Here is a 13,675-nt window from a genome sequence, read left to right as displayed (position 1 = left end):
TTCATGTATTTTAGTGATTTTCGAGTCACTGTCCATTTAATCCGGAGGGAGAGAAACATCACAGCAACGCGACAAGCAATGCGAACTTTGTTGTGTTAGTGTTCGTGTATTTAGTCAGAGAGATAGGAAGATGAATTTACTATCTCTGGTTTAGTGTTCGTTTTCATTTAGTGTTATTCATTTGATATCATCGGATGTTATTGAGCTGTTAGCCTATTGTTACCTTCATTTTGTGACGTTTCATGATTAAAAAAAAAAATCCCTCCTTCTGTTTTTTTGACAAATGGCACCCTGTATATATATATAAAACTTACCTTCGCGCCTACGGCACTCAAACTTGTCTCCCTCTGAGCTACTCGCAGAGAGGGAGAATCTCCCTCTTTGCAATTTCCCAAGTTGCAGCCTCTGTAAATGTCATGTCACGCTGTGCACTTCCCGCTCTAAAATCTCTTTTTTTAAATCATGCCACACTCTCTGTTAATCTACCCAGCACCATGTAGACCCTGTTAAAAAAAAAAAGATTTTACAGCACAAAGTGTCATGTCGTGCTGTGAGTTGAGCCATTTTAAACCGAGATTTTAGAGCATGCAGCCATACACACTATACACACACACTACATACACTTTGCCACACACACTGCACACACACTATCTGTAGATCACATAAAGATTTTGCAGCGCAAGGTCTCATGTCTAGTCCAGTTTCTATCGGTGACACTCTGCCACAGCTGAACAAGCACACTTTGCATTTTCTCTGTGGAAATGCAGTCTAGTTCCAGCTTGTGCTTTCTTTTTAGCATCACTGTGGCATTTATATGCTACACGATGAGGCATACTTATTTAAAAACTGATAAATTTGGTAAAATACTTGTAAAACTATCAAAACTATAATCTACACAGAGAATATATACAGCTGAGTTGCTCCAAGCAACCGCTACTTGATGTCATCGCATGTGGCACCACCGCAGGAAGCCCATCTGACATTCTGAAGAAAATTAATTTTTCTGGAATACTATTTGGTCTCTGAAAATGAAAGTTTGATTTTTGAAATCTCCGACTACTTTTACTTAAAATAAGTTTGAGAATAAATCCGCTGATGGATCCCTTTAATAAATCTATCTATCTATCTATCTATCTATCTATCTATCTATCTATCTATCTATCTATCTATCTATCTATCTATCTATCTATCTATCTATCTAGCATTTACCATATGTCATTCTAAGCCTTTTACTACCTAATGACAAGTCTGTGTTTGTCACGCGAAATGCCTTTATAATGATAATCAGTGGTGGACAACACAAGATGATCACATGTACATGAGGACTTCTAAACATTTAAACTCAGTGTACTTAGGCTCAGGTTAAAGGAGCTTGATGTTAAAATACTTCCCAAGTATATCAATCATCAATTCATGCTAAATAATACAACAATTTCACCATGTTCTCAAAAACATAATTGTAGCAAGCAAAAACTCTGTGTGTGTGTGTGTGTGTGTGTGTGTGTGCCCAGTATGTGACTGGAGGTATGAGGTGCATATTGAAATGGGAGAGCAGTCTTTCAAATCTAGTCAACAATGGATCAAAAAGATCACCATATCTCGAGACAGAGCTCTTCAGACCTTTTGGCACCCCTGGTTAAGATGTGTTAAAATCCTTAAAATAAATTAAATTTTTATTGCAGAAGCATAATCTCATACTGAAAATTGTCGAAAAATGTAACTATTAACTCAAGTGAATTTAAAAAAAATCCCTGACTAAGAAATAATTATTTTTCATAAAATCACCTGTTCCACAATTATTGGCACCCATAACAACTCCTAGAAAATAAATGTAATTGAAGCATTTCTGTCATTTCTACTGTAGTTTATAAAGTTGATCAGAGTAACTAGGAACCTTTAATTAGTAATTCATCACATCCTGTTTCCCTAGGGTATAAATATGATGTGACACAGAGGCCTATTTCTCTTATCCACTCTTCAACATGGGAAAGACAAGAGAACACACCATTCAAGTAAGGTAGATGTGTGTCGACCTTCATAAGTCAGGCAATGGCTACAAGAAAATAGCCACTTGCCTACACTGGCCCATATCTACAGTCAGAGGAATCATCAAGAAGTTTAAAACAACTGGAACAGTGGCAAACAAGCCTGGATGAGGATGCAAGTTTATCTTGCCACCATGCACAGTGAGGAGGATGGTAAGAGAAGTAAAACGTTCTCCAAAGCTCACTGTTAGATAATTGCATCAAAGAGTAGCATCTTAGGGTCACAAAGTCTCCATAACAACCATCAGGCGCTATCTACATGCCAACAAGCTGTTTGGGAGGCATGTATGGAAAAAACCTTTTCTCACTTACAAGCTGTAGCAATCCCTGATGTGGGTGGAGCACAGAAGCACGGCAGGCGAGAGTTGATATTACCCAAATGACTTTATTTAGCTTTTCAGCTTTCTTTCTTTCTTTCTTTCTTTCTTTCTTTCTTTCTTTCTTTCTTTCTTTCTTACTCACTCACTCACTCACTCACTCACATGTGTTGTGGTCAGGGAGAGAGCTGTTAAGAGATATTCTTTTATTTAATGTACTCTGTTGTTACAATATGTGATATGTGATTGTAATGCAATTTAATGAGGTGTAGTGTTTTGTTTTCACCACAGTGGGTCACAAGTCACAAGCCTGAAACTCATGTTGTGACACCACATTTTGTTTAGGACATGCCCAGGCTTGATATGTCTGTAAAGAGAGAAAAAAAAAAGGAAGTTCGGAGTTCTCCCTGCCACGACTAGAGAAAGTGTAAGATCGTGATGAGTGTTAATAAAGATGCCATAACGGCTAAAGAGTATCATTGCCTCCGTGAGATTATTCCCCAGGTTCAGCGCTGGTGAAGCTGCGAAGCTCAACAGGTTATGGGCCCAGAAGCAACTTGGGAAGGTTTTTTTGGATGTTTTATCACCAGTAGAAAGTTGCGACAGACAGCGTGCTAATGGCTAATAGATAGCATCATGGATCCATGAGGAGCAAGCAGGCTGCCTCGACTCATGTTTGACAGAGATGAAATGAAGTACGAACTGTGGGAGACTAAAGTGCTGGGACATTTGCATTTATTAGGATTAAAGGATACGGTTCTGAGAGAACCCAATGGTCAAGATGAGGTAGCGGCAGATGGTAAGAAGAACACAGATGCGTACGCTGAGTTGATTCAACTTTTGGATTATAAAAGCCTCTCATTAATTATGAGAGATGCACCTGACAATGCAAGAAACGCATTAAAGATATTGAGGGAGTGCTATGCCGGGAAGGGGAAGCCCTGCATTATCAACCTATACACCCTGCTGACATTGCTTCAGAAGACGAGCAGCGAGACCGTTACAGACTACATCATCAGGGTGGAGACCGCCATTACGGCACTGCGGAACTCAGATGAAACATTAGGAGATGGCTTGCTGATTGCTATGGTTTTAAAAGGCCTGCCTGAAAAAGTTTTAAGCCATTTTCAATACATGTAGCACACAATGAGGACAAGATAACATTTGCAGAATTCAAAAGAAAGCTGCATAGTTTTGAAGCCACAGAGAAGCTAACCGCAACAGAGTCCAGCGATAATGTGATGAAGACTGTGGCGAGAGCCGGGTGGGGGCCCGCCAAGTCAAGAGCACAGTACAGGAGCAATGAGGATGCTGACATTGTATGTTTCAATTGTGGCATGAAGGGTCACCAAGCGAAAGCATGTCGGCGAAAGACATGGTGCAGTTATTGTAAAAGTGACACCCACAACGATGCCACTTGTAGACGTAAAGATAAACAAGATGGGGCAAGGAAAGTCACAGATGAGAGCGGCAATGGATCTGGAGCAGCAGCAGCAGATTATGCCTTCAGGATCAAGGATGCAGACATCGGGGTTCAGGAGCAGCCAGCGCGCAGCACCAAGGAGAAGGGCTTGATGATTGACACTGGAGCTACTTCCCACATCGTCACCGACATAGCCAAGTTTAAAAGCTTTGATGACACGTTCAAGCCGGAGATGCACTATGTGGAGTTGGCAGACAGCACCCTGTGCAGAGGCGTCGCACAATATAAGGGAAATGCAGAGGTGTTTCTGATCGACAGTATGGGACAATGACGCAGAGCCACACTGAGAAATGCATTGTTTATACCATCCTACCCCCAGGACATTTTCTCGGTGAAGTCAGCCACCGCATGTGAAGCAACAGTCACATTTAAATAAGGACAGGATATGTTAACACATAATGATGGTACCAGGTTTAACATTCATGTGTATGACAAATTGTTTTATTTGCACACTGAGATTGAAGATAGTGATAAGTGTAATACTTGTCATGACCTGCAGGCATGGCATGAAATATTAGGCCACTGTAACTATGAGGATGTGCTAAGATTACAAAAGGTGGTTAATGGTATGCAGATTAAGGGCAAGGCTATTAAGCCTGATCAAGAGTGTGAGGTATGTATTCAGGGAAAGTTTGTACAAACCCGAAGTAGAGACCCTGATACAAGAGCAGAGGCACCCTTACAAATGGTGCACACAGACCTAGCAGGTCCAGTAACTAATGAGTCTATTGATGGGTACAAATATGTACAGTCATTCACTGATGATTATTCAAATGCAGTGTTTGTATATTTTCTTAAGACAAAAAGTGATACGGTGCAGGCAACTGAAAAGTTCCTAGCAGATACAGCCCCTTATGGAAAAGTAAAGTGTATCAGATCTGATAACGGCACAGAGTTTACGTGCAGGGATTTCCAGACCCTGTTAAGGAAGAATAGAATTAAACACGAGACATCAGCCCCGTATTCACCTCACCAAAACGGTACTGCTGAGAGGGGCTGGAATACTCTTTTTGAAATGGGCAGATGTATGCTAATTGAAAAGTCAGCTACCCAAATGTCTCTGGAACTATGCTGTCCAAATGGCGGCCATAGTACGGAACAGATGCTTTAATAAGCGAACAGGGAAGACCCCTTACCAGATGCTGACAGGTAAAAAGCCAAATTTGTTCAAAATGCAGGAGTTTGGATCTGTATGTTACACATACAAACAGAACAAGGGAAAGATTGATTCCAGGTGTGACCGGGGACTTTTTGTCAGTTATGACAAGAACAGCCCTGCTTATTTGATTTATCATCCTGACACTGAGAAGATTCAAAAACATAGACTTGATAAGTTTGTGAACAAGGTAAATGTGGAAAAGCAAACACAGACAGTCAAGACAGAACCAAACTATGATGATGATGAAAGAGTGAGACAGCCAAGAGCAGACAGAGTCGCACAGGGGGTTTATGAGAGCACTGAAAAGTCTCAGGAGCCAAAGGGGAGAAACAAAAATCCACAAGGTGGTACATCTGAGGAGTATGACCAAGAGGAGTCAAGTGAGACAAGTAGTGAATCTGCCTGTAGGAGGTATCCTACAAGAGAGAGGAGAAAACCAAGCCATTTAAAGGATTTTGTAACCAACAACGATTATAGTGATGGGGTTCATTTCACCATTGATTACTGTTACAGAGCAATGTGTGGTGTCCCACATACATTTAAGGAAGCTATGGAGTCAACTAACTCAAAACAGTGGGTTAAGGCTATGGATGAAGAAATCCAGTCATTAAAAGAAAACAACACATTTACTCTACTCTGCCAAAAGGTAAGAAAACAGTGGGGGGTAAATGGGTTTATTTTGTTAAGAGTGACATCGATGGTAAAGACAAGTACAAACCAAGGTTTGTAGCAAAGGCTTACAGTCAGGAGATGGGAATTGATTATGGTGAAACTTTCTCCCCAACAGCCAGTTTGACAAGTGTAAGAGTATTGCTACAAAAAGCTGCACAGGAGAACCTGTTACTCCATCAAAAGGATGTAAAAACAGCGTACTTACATGCTCCCACTGATTATGAGATCTACACAAAAAAAAAAGATGAAAGACTCAGGATTACCACTATTCTTGACACAAAGGGGATTAAAACAAAAGAAATGGTTAAAAATCTTGGTGTTTTCATTGATAGCGAGCTAAATTTTGACAGTCACATGAAAGCAATCACTAAAACGGCATTTTATCACCTAAAAAACATTTCCAAACTAAGAGGACTTATGTCAAAAAATGATCTGGAAAAACTTATGCATGCCTTCATCTCTAGTAGGGTTGATTACTGCAATGGCCTTTTCACAGGCCTGCCAAAAAAGACCATCAAACGACTTCAGCTGGTTCAAAATGCAGCGGCTAGGGTTCTCACACGAACAAAAAGAACAGAGCACATTACTCCAATTCTAAGGTCCCTTCATTGGCTTCCAGTAAGCTACAGAATTGACTTTAAAGCATTGCTGCTGGTGTACAAATCTTTAAATGGTACAGGGCCCAATTACCTCTCTGATATGTTACAGCGGCCTAACCCAATCAGATCTACCAGATCGCAGCAGAAAAATTTACTGGTAAAACCTGTTGTTAAAACAAAGTGTGGTGAAGCAGCTTTTAGCTACTATGCAGTACAGCTATGGAACCAACTGCCAGAGGACATCAAAAATGCTCCTGCTGTTGGCAGCTTCAAATCTAGATTAAAGACCAAGCTGTTTTCAGATGCTTTCTGCTAAATTATTAATATTGTCATCTCTACATGTTTTAATCTCTTAACTTTTACAGTCTCTGCATGTTTTAAATTTTACTTAACTTTTATTATATTTTATTCTGCTGTTTTTTTTTCTTTTACTGAACTTTTACTTCATTTTATTTTATTTCTACTATTGTTTAATTCTTATTATTTTTCTTCCCCATTTATTTTATGTAATTTTATTTTCTATTGTTTACTGTTTTGCTTTTACTTCTGTAAAGCACATTGAACTGCCACTGTGTATGAAATGTGCTATATAAATAAACTTGCCTTGCCTTGCCTTACACAGATCAACCAGGAGGTTATGAAGAAGAGGAAGGTCTGGTGTGTAAGCTGGAGAAATCTTTGTCTGGTCTAAAGCAATCTAGCTGAAATTGGAATAGGATTTTGTTGACCTGAAAATTATTTCACACAAAACCCAGCAGATCACTGTGTCTATGCCAAGGAGACAAAACATGGAAAGGTGATTATGATAATCTGGGTGGATGATTTGATAATTGCAGCCAGCAATGAAAAAGTAATGAAGGATATAAAAGAGATGCTTTCAGAAAAATTTTAGATGAAAGATCTAGGTAGACTGAAGCATTTTCTTGGTATTGATTTCACTCAGTCTGATGGATGTGTAAAGATGTCACAGGAAGCATATGTCCATAGGATATTGGAGAGGTTTAATATGCAAAACTGTAAACCCAGGGAAACTCCCTGTGATCAAAAGCTGCACTACACAGAAGATGCTCTTAAGATGTGTGATGTCAAGATGTATAGAGAAGCTGTCGGCAGCCTAATATATTTAACAACATGTACACGTCCAGACTTAAGTTTTGTGGTAAGCAAGCTATCACAATATTTTTCTGAACCAACAGAGGAATAGTGGGTAACTGTGAAGCATGTACTAAGGTACCTCAGAGGCACTACAAACAAGGAGTTGTGTTTCAGGAGAAATGACAAAAAGGAGTTAGGCCAAGTGGCCTATAGTGATGCTGACTGGGCAGCTGATACAACTGACAGACATAGCACCACAGGTTACTGTGTAAGCCTAAGTGTTCATTAGTTTCATGGAAAACTAAGAAACAGCCTACAGTAGCACTCTCAACCTGTGAGACAGAATATATGGCTCTGGCCTCTACTATGCAGGAGTGTATATACCTAGAGCAGCTATTGGAAAGCATTGATGATTACAAATACGCACAAACAGTAGTGTATGAGGACAACCAGGGAACAATTGCCTTAGCGAAAAACCCTGTAAGCAGACAAAGGTGCAAACACATGGACATTAAATATCACTTTATAAGGTCTGTTGTAAACGAGGGGAAAGTGACCCTGGTACTGTATATTGTACTACTGAGGAGATGGTTGCAGACGTTATGACCAAACCTGTCACAAAATTAAAACTGAAAAAGTTTGCAGGTATTATGTTTGGTGTCTAAAAGAGTGGAAGAGGTTCACATCTGTATTGTATTTTACAGTGTGTGCATTCTTTTGTTTGTTTGGATTTCTGCAACCTGAGTACAAGTGGGGGTGTTAAGAGATATTCTTTTACTTAATGTACTCAGTTGTTTACAATATGTGATATGTGATTGTAATGCAGTTTAATGAGGTGTAGTGCTTTGTTTTCACCACAGTGGGTCACAAGCCTGAAACTCATGTTATGACACCACATTTTGTTTAGGACATGCCCAGGCTTGTTATGTCTGTAAAGAGTTAATAAAGATGCCGTAACGGCAAAAGAGTATCATTGCCTCTGTGAGATTATTCCCCAGGTTCAGCACTGGTGAAGCTGCAAAGCTCAAAAAGAGCTCCCTTTCTCTGCTCTCTCTCTCCTTTTATGCTTCATCCCTGTAACAAACACACACACACACACACACACACACACACACACACACACACACACACACACACACAATTGACAGCAGGTGGAATGACTTAGCCACTTACCTTCCCCGAACCCGCCCTCCATTCACAGACTGCTGCTTGGCCAAGCCCCCGCTGCCACATACCCCCACCGCCTGACTCAGGTCGGGGAGCCATCCCGCCTGAAACTGACTCCCCCCCCCCCCCCCCCCCCCCCCCCCCCCCCCGACGGGACCAAGTCCGCCACCACCATCTGTGCCTCTAGCCTGTGGATCACCTTGAACTTAAATGGCTGGAGAGCGAGATACCAACGGGTGATCCGCACATTGGCATCCTTCATGTGGTGGAGCCACTGGAGGGGCACATGGTCCGAACAGAGAGTGAAAGGGCACCCCAGCAGGTAGTATTGGAGGGCGAGGACCGCCCACTTGATGGCAAGACACTCCTTTTCAATTGTGCTGTACTTGCTTTCATGCATCGACAGCTTTCGGATGATGTACAGCACGGGGCGCTCCTCACCCTCCACCTCCTGGAACAAAACGGCCCCCAGCCCTCTGTCCGATGCATCAGTCTGCAAAATTAAGGGGAGAGAGAAGTCAGGGGAGTGTAAAAGTGGTCCCTCACACAGTGCAGCTTTTACCTCAGAGAAGGCCTGTTGGCACTGCTCCGTCCACTGGACTGGATCTGGAGCCCCCTTTTTAGTGAGGTCGGTTCGCAGGCTGGTGACGTCTGAATAATTAGGTAGAAACCTACGATAATAGCCAGCCAGCCCCAAGAACCACCTCACCTCCTTTTTGGCCTTGGGCCTCGGGCAGGCCACAATCGCTGCGGTCTTGTTAATTTGGGGACGCACCTGCCCATGACCCAAGTGGAACCCCAGATACCGTACTTCCACTCGCCCAATCGCACACTTTTTTGGGTTAGCTGTGAGGCCCGCTCACCTCAGCGACTTTAGAACAGCCCTCAGGTGTTCCAAGTGCCACAGCCAATCATGACTGTAGATTATTATGTCATCTAGATAGGCGTCCGCGTAGGCAGCGTGAGGGCGGAGGACCCTATCCATAAGCCGTTGGAACGTAGCAGGCACTCCAAACAACCCAAAAGTGAGTGTGACAAATTGGTGTAAACAAACAGTGTGGAAAAGGTCGTTTTCTCTCGGGAGAGAGGAGTCAAGGGGATCTGCCAATATCCCTTTGCTAGATCCAGTGTCGAATAAAAGCGAGCAGCGCCTAACCGATCAAGCAACTCATCAATGTGAGGCATTGGGTATGCATCAAATTAAGACACCGCATTGACCTTTCTATAGTCCACACAGAACCGGACCGACCCATTGGTCTTGGGAACCAGGACCACTGGGCTGCTCCAGTCACTGTGGGACTCCTCGATTATGCCCCTTTCAAGCATGGCCTTGAGTTCATCCTGAACCACCTTTTTCCTGTGTTTGGGCAAGCGGTAAGGATGGCTATGCACTACCACCCCGGGTGCATTTCGATGTGGTGTTCTATGAGGTGGGTATGACCAGGAAGGGGCGAGAACACATCGGAAAATTACTTTTGCAACTTGGCTAACTCTGTGAGTTGGACCAGCGAGAGGTGGTCTCCACAAGGGACTGGAGTGGTCCGAGATGTTCTCTTTTTTTCCTCCAGCCCCAGCTCCACCTTCTCTGGGACTACCGACACCAATGCCATGGGGACCCCCTCATTCCAGTGTTTTAAAAGGTTGAAGTGGTAAACTTGCAGTGCCCCACCCCATCTGTTTGCTTCACCTCATAGTCGACATCCCCGACTCGCCGTGTGACCTAGAAGGGCCCTTGGACTTGGCGACTAATTTAGAACTCGACGTGGGCAATAATACGAGCACTTTTTCTCCCAGCATGAACTCTCTAAGGTGCATGCCCCTGTCATGCAGCTGGATTTGACGTTCTTGTGCCTGGCACAAATTCTCCTGGGTTAGGTGTGTGAGGGTGTGGAGTTTTGTGCGCAGGTCAAGAACGTACTGGATTTCATTTTTACTAGGTGAAGGTCCTTCCTCCCAGTTTTCCCACAGCACATCCAGAATGCCACGTGGCTTATGCCCATATAATAATTCAAAGGGAGAAAACCCTGTGGAGGCTTGTGGGACCTCTTTTTCTGCGAATAACAGGGGCTTAACCCACTTATCCCAATTACGCGCATCTTCACTTACGAATTTCAGGATTATGTTTTTGAGTGTTTGGTTAAATCGCTCTACTAAGCCATCCATTTGTGGGTGATAGACGCTGGTGCAGATAGACTTAATCCCCAGTAACCCATACAGCTCACGCAGTGTGCATGACATAAACAAAGTGCCTTGGTCTGTAAGGATTTCTTTTCGAATTCCAACCCGGGAGATAAAGCTGAAGAGCGCTTCTGCATTACTGCATGCTGAGATATTGCGGAGAGGCACTGCTTCCGGATATCGCGTTGCATAGTCCACTAGAACTAAAATAAAGTGATATCCCCATGCTGACTGATCTAATGGCCTGATGAGATCCATCCCAATTCACTCAAACGGTGTCTTGATTAGAGGAAGAGGGCGCAACAACACTTTTGGAGTGGCTGCGGGATTTACTAATTGGCATTCACGGCATGTTGTGATGAATGGGGAGCAGTGTGATCACATGCAGAGGTTTAGAGGCGGACTGTTCAGTGTCCATCAGAAGAGAGAGAGAGAGAGAGAGAGAGAGCTTGGTGAACAGAAAACTCTCACACACAAGCAGGAGTTGGAGAAGAATTCCTGTTTGGTTCTGTGCAGACGTGAGGATGATGAGATTCTGAGAGTGGAGAATCTTTTATTCAAGTGGGTGGTGATTACTTTTTTTTTCCTGTGTATTATGAGCTCTGTACAGCTGATCACCTGATAATGATCAAGTGCAGGAATCTTTTCAATGGAAATCACAACACACCATGAAACATCAAAATTATTTTTTTAAATTCTTCTAAATATTAGTCTGATTGACTGATCATGTGATTTATATGGGTTTAATCCAGAACTCAGAAATAAGTAGCTCCCTTAAATCATAAATAACTTGGACCAAATGTGTTTTTAATGTTCTTGCTGAATCTCACTGCCCCACTATCAGCAGGGAGTTGAATGGCATCAGTTCATCATAAAATCAGGATCTGGCTATAAATATTGATATGCAAAGTGTTCTTCACACTGTAGAATTAATCCATTTGTGGAGAAGTTGATGTCGTCATAGGGAGCTGGAACACTGACAGGAATAAGTAGTGGGAAGTTTATGGATTAGAGGTTTACCAGGAGTGGAGAGAGATGCTGATTCATTTCTCCACTGAAACAACCATAAGATATCTATATCTCTTGACTCTTATCATTGATAAGCTGTAAATGGCTTGTTTATTCACTTTATTTTTTTCTGTCCTTGCTTCCACGGAAGGCGGTCGCATTTTCTCTGCTCTCCCTCTCCCTCCTTTTTTTCCCTGTTTGTGCTTCTTGTCTCGTCTCATCTGCTGTACTTTCTGAAGAGATTCTCCCCACATTACTTTCTAAACTAAAAAAAAAAAAGCATGGAATTGATAAACTGGTCTCCTAACAAAATTGACACAATTTTCTCGACGAGAAGCCTGGGTTCGGGGGAACCCACCTGTCCTGCCGGAATGTTTGCAACTGGTTACATGATGGATGCATGGGAGCGGTGGTGGGTCGTGTGCCTGGCGATTCTTTCTGTGGAGGACATTGAAGATATCTACCTATTCGGAACTATGATTACAGGACTTTTGCTGATTGGATTAGGCATTGCCCTGGTATATCGAGGAAATCAGACAATGGTGACAGCTGATCAAAGCCCCACAAAGCTGCCCGATATAATTGAAGTGGTGGGCAAAGCTGACGGCACTCAGACTGTGGGTATTCAGAACTTGAACCACAATATGGATATTATCTTGGAGAAGCTTTCAGCTTTGCAAAGAATGAGTATTTCGGAGACCAATTTGAACAGAATGGATGAAATGGACAGATATGGACAAGTGGTGTGGACGTGAAAGACTGCGTCTGGAAAGACCAAAAAATGTCTATCTTATCGACACTCGGCTCCCTGAGACAGCACCGGCCTCGGTTAAGGCTGTTGCTGAGACAACATTTCCCCCTGAAGGTCACTGCTGGGAGATGCTCTCGCACTCCTTGCATTCCTCCTCCAACTTTCCACGATCGCCGCTTTCACCCCCAGTCTGATAAGTGGGTGCGTCACCAGCGCCCTCATGGCTGCAGGAGTGGACGGCTGCTTGCTTGCACTGGGTTATCTCTACCTCCTCCCCTCCCCCCCAAGTCCCGTGTTTTAAAGTGTACTTGTGTTATTGTGTGCTTACTGTATGTGCGGAGGGTTTTTAAATGTTCCCACACTGTACTCCTGATAGCACCATAGTGGGGGGGTGTTCTTTTTTTCCTCATCTCTCCTCATGTTACTAAAGTGTTTCTTTTTCTTTTATCCCTGTCTTCCTGTCCTCCCTCTGTAAGGACAGGTTGATGGTCAATATCACTGGTACAGTGATAATAAAGGGTTCATTCATTCATTCATTCATTCATTCAAACCACAGGTGGACAAGGTATTAAAAACATGTAACGAGGACTCAAGAATATATGCTGAGCAAAAAGAGAATGTGAAAGTGTTGAAAGAGAGCAAAACAAAGAGATGATGAATTCTTCCTCCAGTTCCCTCAGGTAACAGGTGATATAAGGACAGGATTGTGTCTGAGGGAGGAGGAGGAAGGTTTTAGGAGGTGGACTGAACATCCAGCTTTGCAGAGGAAGATGGAATCCACTGATGAAGCTGATCAATGGTAGGAAAGTTGTTTACAATCATCCGTGTGACACAGATGTATTTATTCAGGCAAATGTGGTGGAAAATGAAGCTAAAATACAGAAATATGTATCTCTTAAAATTTTATTTAATTTTAAAAATAGAAAAGGAAAGCGCACCAGCGTTACTCAGAATACATCAGTTCTGATAGCATTTACAATACAGGACCAAGAACATTACAATGTCATGTGAGGAAAAAAATACAATGTGTCTCCTTTTTAATGATGTAAATATTGTGAAAGTGAAGCAGGCTTGTGGCGGCACGGTGGTGTAGTGGTTAGCGCTGTCGCCTCACAGCAAGAAGGTCCTGGGTTCGAGCCCCGGGGCCGGCGAGGGCCTTTCTGTGCGGAGTTTGCATGTTCTCCCCGTGTCCGCGTGGGTT

Source organism: Neoarius graeffei, chromosome 2, assembly GCF_027579695.1.
Source record: "Neoarius graeffei isolate fNeoGra1 chromosome 2, fNeoGra1.pri, whole genome shotgun sequence".
Lineage (NCBI taxonomy): Eukaryota > Metazoa > Chordata > Actinopteri > Siluriformes > Ariidae > Neoarius > Neoarius graeffei.
The sequence above is the reverse complement of the archived record's forward strand: the minus strand, read 5'-3'. Positions refer to the sequence as shown.